Genomic DNA, 9,338 nt, shown 5'->3' with positions numbered 1-9,338 from the left:
CCCCCCCCCCCCCCCCCCGAGTACTGGCTGGGGAGTAGGGGCACCAGGAGAAGCGTCACTGGCACTTCCAGGTGTGCTGCTGGGACTTCTGGGTTGGTGTGATTGGATGTGGGGGACCCCGAAACTCCCCTGCCCCCCGGTCACTGCCTCTCCTAACTCGGGAGGCACCGGTTGCCTGCGTCCTGGTTAGTTTTCATAGATGAAGTCAGAGAGATTTGAATAAGAGAAGAGGCATTGGAAGACAGGACTGCATGGCCTTGCTCTCAGTTCATGTCTGGAAGGTTATGCTTACAGCCATTCAGATTAGAAAGTTATATAAATGGAAACATCACTGCTGATGAAATTAGTACCCAAATTCAGAAATTTTGCCACTCCTATCTGTTTAGGGTCATAGAAAAACACTTAGATGAAAACAGAAATTACTTGAGGGCTATAGAAACGACCACAGCAGGGAAAATCTACAAATAAATAACTAAAGTATATGAAACAATTAAGCACCTATCAATGGTGGAACAGATAGAATGCAGTCACATCAGCCACAGTTCAGGCAGGTATGGCAGCACTTGGAATAAGAGGCAAAATACGGCCTAACCAGGGCAACTCCTTCCCATTGCCACAGGCCTAAAACTTCACAGGAGAAGTTTCCCACTGAGGACACCAGGACTCACTCAGCATGTCTTCTCCCTGCAGCCATGCAGGCCTCAAAAAGGGAATTGCAGGCTGGAAAAAGCCAGGCAGCCTCTGAAACAGCAGGGCGTGGGTATAGCAGGGACCGATGGATGTTGATAATGCCATTAAACTTCTTTCTGCAGTTTTCACTTTGAACATCCACTCCCCTGTGCTACTTGGAAGTATGTATCAATTCCTCTCATCCCATCCTGCTCAGGCTTCATTACATTGGACAAATCCAAAGATCCATCCAATCATAAGCCTGTTGGACTAGCATGAGTTTTGTAGCCAGTGGTACACAAGGGAACCAGGTAATTTAGCATCATATCCAGCTACCTTTGACTCCCAGTCTGAATGACCAAATACCCACTGACAGCTGGGTCAGTCCAGGCTGGTGTTCAGCACCAGCCTAGACTGAGGTTTAAATTCATGCCTCTGAAGCCTTAGAGAGCTGCCTAAATTGCTCCACCAACATGCCCTGGTATATATGCTAAAACTACCTTTAAATCTTAGTCTAGACAAGGCCAAAGGATTGGTGTGCTGGTGCATACTATTGGTTCTATATTTTAGGTTCAAAGTGACTGGGTAAACCACATCCTTATGTCCCAGCATTCTGTGGAACTGAAATAACATCAGAGAGATGAAAAAGTGTGTGAAAAACCCAGACCTCCCACTGTGCTATGGTAATTCCTTTCAACATTCATTCTGCTATCCAAAATACTTGCACAAAATCTCTCCCCTGAGTCACTTTACTATGCAACACAGAGGGCAATTAGTTTTAATGGTATTAAATATATCTCCTTATGATGCATAAGTTACACCATGAAAGCAAATGCAGGCTGTTGGGGAGGGAAAAACCTTTAAAGATGGACCACCTGCCTTGCATATGTAATTTTCACCCAGTCACCCGCATTCTGTTTAAACTAGTCTAGCAGCTCGTCCTAAGCTCCCTGCTACTCTTCAGTGCATGTGTGGGAGGCTGAACACAAAAGCCCCTGAGAGAGAAACTGGGGGAGGAAATTACTTCAATAAAGGCAGTTCGGGGAAGGTTGTACATATGCTTAGCACAGGAGGCACCTACTCCTCAAGCCCTTGAGAGCCCTAAATCACAAGTAGAATTAGTTTTCACAGCAGACTGAGGGGAACTGAGGCCAGAGGGCCTCTTCTGCTCCTGACACTTGAGATTCACAGAGCTGCAGAAAAGCAAATAAAGGAAATGAATTATCAGGGGGAAGTTTGTACTCCAGCTCAGTCATCAACAGTATGAGGTCTGGTTTGGTTAGAAGTACTGGGCAGGAGGCTGCGGGAAATGTATGTTGCATGCAAGTTGCCTTCCGTTGGCTACAGCTCAAACCACAGCTGTGAATTTCCAATTCCCCTGAGTTGTATTAAACTGACCAAAACTAAAATCACAAAAATTTAATTATGGGCTATAAGTATCCTTATGGGGAGAACATGGCTGATAATCAGGAACTCTTGAATCTTGCAAAAGGTTAAGGAGATCCAGTGACCAGAAGCTGAGGCTAGACAAATTCAAATGGGAAGTGAGGTCTGGATTTTGAACAGTGAGGGAAATTACACATTGGAACAACTTGCCTGAGGAAGTGGCAGATTCTCCACCACTCACAATCTTGAAACTAAGATTGGTTTTCTTCCCCAAGTCAACACTTTAGAGCCTGAGTACCCATTCTGGAACTTGCTGCAGGAGTCACCAGGTGAAAATCATTCCTACGTCTGATTAAGGTTACATTTTGTCAGCGTTTCCCAATGCTGATGGGTTTACATCCCACTGTAATAAAGACAGCCACTTGTGTCTCTGCCCTTTACTTCGCCTGCTGCTGATTCCCTTCACTACCTTTGCTGATGCCCCCTGTTATTGATTGGCCCTGTCCTATTTTCATGTTTTCTCCACTTTCAGGCCCTACCAGGAGGCATACTCTACACTTTGGGAAACAGTACTGGGTTATTTAATGGCTCCTCCTGGCTTGAAAATAAAGGGGAGAAATGGTCTTATTAATCTTGTAAACTGCTGCCTATGAGGCAACCTTAGGCCATTTTAATGTCCATATCCAAATGAGACTAATTGTGCAAACTAACAAAACAAGAGAAACGGAAGCAGGAGGTACTTTTTACACCAGTGTCTGAGGGAGTGCAAGGAAGTGCGACTGCTTCAGCCTGGGACGAGTGGTAAAAGACGTGGAGCTAACCTGCCATCCCATCAAAATGGACCTTGCTGACACATGGACATGGAGAATTGAACCCCAAACAGAATTTGTAGTACTGGGCAGCTTCTTGTTTTGTCTGACAGATATGTGAAGAAGACACCCCTTTTTACATTTTAGCACCCCTGGTTAAGCTTGTCAGACCCATATAGGGTCACTGAACTGACAAAACTCCACTGTGCCATAGTATAATTAAGGGTTGAATTCTAGCAATCAAGCTTAGATTGTAGTTCATAGCAGTAAATGGAAACTTTGTCAAATGCTCAGGCTGCAGGATGTGTCCTATGTATACACTGGGCATGTCTACACATGAACTTAAGTGGGCTTAAATTTAATGTGCATTAAGCATTTTTTGGCAGGTATCTACACTTGATGGGACTTGGGACTAACTTTAGTCCCAGGTCAGTCCAGCCCTATGTGCCCCTGTGGCCACCAGGGGGAGCTCCAGCCTTCAGCCATATGGCTGCCAGCACTTGGCAGCCATCTTGAAAGCATACCCTCCATGCTGTGACCCCTGGGGTGATATTTCCTGTGTCAGAGGAGCAGTATGGCAGAGACACAGGCAGCACATGCCTGCTCTGCTTCTACCACAGCTGCGCTTCCCAGCTCTGACTGCCATAGCTCCTGGTCCTAGCATCCAAGGACAGGGCCCACCACTCCTCAGGGCTGCCGCAGCTGTCCTGCTCACCCGCCGGTGTTCCAAGCACCTGTTGCTCAGCCACCTTGAGCCACCTGACTGCACCACTCACTTCTCCCACCTGCTTCAGCCACCTCCTGGACAACTGGTATGTAGCCTTTTGGAGCTGCTGTGCAGCTGGTCCCACCAGCTGTGGCAACCACGGGCTCCAGGACACCACAACCAGGACTGCCGTCGCCCTCCCATCCCACCAACCCTGCTGCCTCTGGGCCCACTGCACCAGCAAGCACGGGTGGCAGTGTGTCATGCTACAGCAATGAGACGATAACCAATGGATCAACATGTTCTGGATGACCTGGGCCACCTCTGAAGACCTGCTGCGCCAGCTCTGGCCCCACCTGGAGCGCCAAGATACAGAGAAGCACCTGGCTGTCCCTGCCCACACCTGCCTGCCCTGCCACCCACACTCCTCCTACTGACCCCCCAGAACCACTTCAGGACACACACGTTTGTAATGAAAACCTTTATTCCCCTCACAACCCCCATTCCTTTGCCCTCTCCCCTCAACCAACAGAGCCCCCTCTCTCTTCCCTCCCCAACACACAGAGCCCCTCCACCACCCTCCCCACCTGCAAACAATAAAAAAAAAAAATCCCAAACTGAAAACTATATACATCTGTCTCAGTCCTTCTCTGAGTCCTGGAGTGGGGGGCTGTGTGGTGGGGGTACCCAGGGCACAGAGCCTGGTGGCAGGCAACCAGCATCCTGGCCATGGACAGTTCCCCTGTGGGTCCGGGAGCCACAGCAAATGTCAGGGGCTCCTGCACGCAGAAGATGGCAGAGGCCCTCCTCCAAGGCCCAGGTGAGGATCTGCTGTGGGGCAGTGGGTGGGATCCAGGGACCCTGGCTGGCCAGTTGCTGTTGGAGCAGCTCCACACAGCACTGCTCCAGGGCCTCCAGCTGGCCCCAGTGTGCCTGCTGTGCCCAATCCCGTGCCTCCTTCCAGACAGTCTCTGGGTGATGCCCTCATCCTGCCAGGCCAGCTCCCATGCCTGCTGCTGTGCCTGCTCCCTCGCAGCCCAGTTCTTAACTGCTGCCACCAGCTGCTGAAGCAGGGGGGCCCTGTCATTGGTGCGCCACTGCTGCAGCTGGCCAGCTCCAGCAGCGGGGTGGCAGTGACCCTGCTGTGGCATTCCCACAGGGTCCTGCAGAATCTTCCCCGCATCCAGAAGTTGGCTATGCAGAGGCAAGAGACAGAAGGCTTTTTTGCAAGTCTGCAATGTTGCAGAAATAAGATGCTCTGCACTGGGGGCCCTGTGCTGCCCGGCCTCAGATGGGAGATAGGCTGTGCGTGGTTACCCAAGGACCATGGTAAGCTGTCTAGACAGGGCTGGACCCAGGTGGCCACTGGCCAAGCCCCCCAGCCCCACTTGCTCCATGGGCCAGTGGCCCACTGGATGCTGGCTGCAGGCAGCCTGCCTCCCCTACCTCTTTCCCAGGGCAGGCCAGGCCAGGCTGCTGGCACCTCCAATGCCACTGGGAGGACTACCTGTTTCATCACTACACATCCCTGCCCCCTGCTTCCAAGGAGGACATTGCCACCAGCATTAATGCCTTTCTTGGCATGTGAGAGGCCTGTGCCCACCCAGCTGCGGGGACACGGGCTGCTCAATAAAGTTTTAAACTGTGCCCTGTCTCTCTGCATGCTATGAGGGGGAACCTGAGGCCAGGAGAGTGCAGGTGGGCCAGGTAGAGAGGCGGGACAGGGGGCCGAGGCAGGGGTAGGGCTGGGGACTGGGAGGGCCCTCCCCCAGTACAGGACTTACCATGTGTCCAGGGCTGGTGAGGCTGGTAGCTTGGCACAGGGCTCCCCGTCAGTGACAGCATCCAGCTGCGCCCAGTGTCCCGTGAGCAGCAGGCCAGCGCCCAGGCAGGTGCCCCCACCAGGGAGGAGCTGGCGTTGCTGGCAGCCGACAGTTGCATAGCCCACACCCCCGGAGTTGGGTGTGGGTGAGGGCAGGCCACCCCTGTTGGTTGCACTCGCAGGGAGGTAGCCTTTCTCCTGGGGTGCCAAAATGTGGGCCAGCTCCTGCATGAAGAGCATGGTCATCTGGGCATGACCAGACCAACAATTGAAGCTGGTCATGGCCACCCACTGTGCCTGGAAGACCTTAGCCTTCACGTGACACTGTTGCGCCATCCAGGAGCAGCCCTGTGCATGCATCCCAGCTGAAATGGCCTCATAAATGTGAGCATTCAAGCATGCACCCCATGCAAGCTGCCTCTGGACGTTGGCCCTGCCACAGAGCACCACAAGGTCACACACCTCTTCCTAGGTCAGTTGGGGCCCTGGGCACTTGGAATGGACATAGGCACACAGATGGGGCCAGGGCTTGATGGGGATGATGTTCTGGACATGCTCCTCACACTGCATATATATATCTATACATCTGGGCCACTTAGCCACATCCCCTGTGGGCCCAGGGCTTATGCTCCCCCAGTCATTACTGCCAGATACCCAGTCTTCTGACATGCCAGTCTTTCTTCTGAAACTGGCCAAGTTCGTGGATGACACCAAGTTATGGGGAAGTGTGGTCACGTTGGAAGATAAGCTACAGTTACATGCGGACCTAGACAAGCTAGCAAATTGGGCAGATCAGAACCTGATGTTCAACATTGAGAAATGTAAAGTGCTCTACCTCGGGACGAGCAACCCCCAACACATCTGCAGGCTTGGTGGCACCAAACTGACTAGTACCATGAATGAAAGGGAGCTGGGGGTAATAATAGACCAGAATATGAATATAAGCCAGCAGTGCGATGCTGTAGCCAGTATGCGCAAATAATACTGTGGCGTGCATCAATCGATGCATCTCCAGCAAAGCCAAAGAGGTGATTCTTCCACTGTACTCAGCACTGGTGAGACCACAGCTGGAGTACTGTGTCCGGTTCTGGGCACCACACTTTAACAAGAACATGGCCAAGCTTAAGAGAGTCTAAAGAAGAGCCACCTGTATGATTGGAGTCTTAAAGGGCAAATCATATGAGGAAAGGCTGAGGGATCTGGGACTCTTCAGTCTGGAAAAAGGAAAGCTGAGAGGGGACCTGGTAGCAGCTTACCACTACACTAAGGGAGTACATCAAGGGCTCGGTGAGCAACTGTTCACCAGGGCACCCAAGGGGAAAACCAGGAGTAATAGCCACAAACTCCTGGAAGATGAATTAAGGCTCAACATTAGGAAAAATTTCTTCAGTGAGGGTGTGCAGACTGTGAATTAAGTAGGTCCCTACTTATGAGCCTCTCCTTGAGTCAGCTGACCCTTTTTCTCTGCCCCAAGCCTGCCAATCATTACCCACACCTGGGGCAGGTCGCCATTTTATTTAAGCCTCTCTGCCATTATGTGTCCGTTCAGAGAGGCTGGGCTAGCTGGGGGACCCTGGGCTTCTTCCCCCTCTCAGTAATGGGGCAGGGGACCCATTACAGATGTCCAGAGCAACAGGGTTTCAATGCCAACCAAACTCTTTTGTGTCCATCATAACAGGTATATATACGTAACCAGCCACAGTTAGGGTGGCCATTATAGAGGACATTCCAGTTGTCCTCTGTCCTCTATTGATATGAAACTGGACACCTTCATGTTCTCAATTTTTTTTCTTGAAGAGAAAAATAGAGGGCATAAAGGTGCTGGGTTTCATATCAACAGAGGACAGAGCAGCAGAAAACCAGAATGTCCCCTATGATGGCCATTCTAGCTACAGTACACATACAACTGATTTCTTACAAATAAGGTTTCACACAGTCTGATCTGTAGCCTCAGGCAGCCAAAGCTCCCATACCTACTTATAAAATTGGGGATTGACAAATGGTACCTGGGGGGTGAATTCTGTGCATCACAAGGTCATAGTTCAGGTCCTAATGCTGCCCAAGTATATCTGCTGGGCTCGTGCACTGTTGGCAGCTACATACCAGATCTATGTATTTTGCATTTGTAACGTTCCACTTTCTGCTGAGTTTGTTTCAGGGCCTGCTGCTATTTCCAGTGCCTGAGTAAGGGAGTACATGTACGACCAGGATACCTGCATTTGGACGATTGGACCTCAGAGAATGAATGACTCTGTGGCTGGACTGCTAGCTTGGAAGAACCAGGTTCAATTCCCTGCTCTGCCATAAGCTTCCTGGGCAAGTCTGTTATGGGCAGATTTGCAAAGGGGACTTAAGTACCTAGGTGTGATCTTTAAGGGAATATCCATTGGCAGGCCTCTGGCCTAACTCTGTATGGGCCTAACCTCCTTCAGTACCTAAGTTTCCATGGATCACAGCACAGAGGTCCCTAAGTTTCTGCTGCTGCCCCAGGCATTGAAGTCCTAGCAGCACTGAGCTGCTTCACCACACCTGACCTCCCCGTGCCTTGAATGACAAAGTGGGCATGCCTTACTCTCCCCTCCTGGTGCCCTAATTAAGAGGCTGCAAGCCAGTGGATCTAAACCCCATTGGACTGGAGGCACTCCTTCCCCTATTCAACACGTGGCATCCCTCCGTACCTTTTGTGGCCTGGGTGGGTACCCCATTTCAAAACCTAACAGAGAAGGCTGAGGGGGGATCTAGTGGCTTGTTACAAACTAGTTAGAGGGGACCAGCAGGCACTGGGGGAGTCCCTGTTCCCCCAAGCACTACCAAGAGTGACTAGGAATAACGGTCACAAGCTGGCAGAGGGTAAATTCAAACTAGATATCAGGAGGCGCTACTTCACAGTCAGGGCGGCTAGGATCTGGAACCAACTTCCAAGAGAAGTGGTGCTGGCTCCTACCCTGGGGGTCTTTAAGACGAGGCTAGATGAACACCTTGCTGGAGTCGTTTGACCCCAGTACTCTTTCCTGCCATGGCAGGGGGTTGGACTTGATGGTCTGCTCAGGTCCCTTCTGAACCTACAAACTATGAAACTCTATATACAGTGCTTGCAGAGGAGCTAGGCAGTGGCTGTGGGAGATCAGCCAGGTAAAGCCTGAGCCCCAGCTTGTCTCAGTTCCCTAAGCCTCTTGGGTTCAAGTTCCCCCTCACCAGGTGCCAGCTCTTGGTTTTCATGTCGGTTTTTTGACTCTGTAAAAAAAATAACAGAGCAATGCGTGTGCTGCACAGAGCTCAGGAAGCCCATGACAGGGCGGAACGCTTGTTTGAGACCTCCGGGCTTATCGTGTTTGCCCACTGCACAGAGCTAACACCGTGTGGCACCCTTGCAAGCATCTCGAGGGATCCCCGGTTGAGTATCACCACCTCAGGCCACCTGCCTTGAGGCTCTAGACACCGCCTTCTGCGCCTGCTGGATGGCAGAAGAGCTGCTGCACTTTGCTCAGGGCCCTGTGCAGGCACAGGAGCAGGAGAGCCTGGGCCTGGGCAGCGCATGAACTATCCCTGGAGCCTCCCACGTGCCACCCACAGGGGCTGCGGGGTGGTGGGCTGCCCTCTCCCCTGTTGCCTTTCGCAACATCAACCCCCCGGCTTAGCCACACTCCAAAATGACCGCCGCAGCCTCAACCTCAGCCGCAGAATGGACTCGTCACTTCCTGGCAGCAAGCCTGCCTGCCGCTTGTTATTCCTCCCGCCCGCCGCCGACTCCCTGCCCTCGTCCAAGATGGCTGCGGCCGCTCTGTCAGTTGGGGAGACGCTCTATCCGCCGGCGGCGCCCCTCTGGTGACCCGGAGACCGGAAGCGGCAGTCGGCGGCAGCGCTGCGGGGAGGCGGCTTGGGGCTGAGGCCGGAGGTGAGACACGAGACCTCCGCCCCCCCCCCCCCCCCCCCGGGGCGGGGGGGG

General features: G+C 52.2%; 1 protein-coding gene across 1 annotated transcript in view; it reads left to right on the top strand.

Moving 5' to 3' along the window:
- The first annotated feature begins 9,265 nt into the window (after positions 1–9,265).
- Positions 9,266–9,338, top strand: part of SCYL3 (SCY1 like pseudokinase 3) — a 35,450-nt gene continuing 35,377 nt past the window's right edge. Inside the window, exon 1 of the mRNA XM_019501905.1 lies at positions 9,266–9,287. The gene's annotated coding sequence lies outside the window, so the exon portion shown is untranslated. The remainder of the gene's footprint in view (positions 9,288–9,338) is intronic.

This window comes from Gavialis gangeticus, unplaced genomic scaffold (genome assembly GCF_001723915.1).
Source record: "Gavialis gangeticus isolate Ggan-Ray unplaced genomic scaffold, GavGan_comp1, whole genome shotgun sequence".
Taxonomy (NCBI): Eukaryota; Metazoa; Chordata; order Crocodylia; family Gavialidae; genus Gavialis; species Gavialis gangeticus.
The sequence above is the reverse complement of the archived record's forward strand: the minus strand, read 5'-3'. Positions and strand labels throughout refer to the sequence as shown.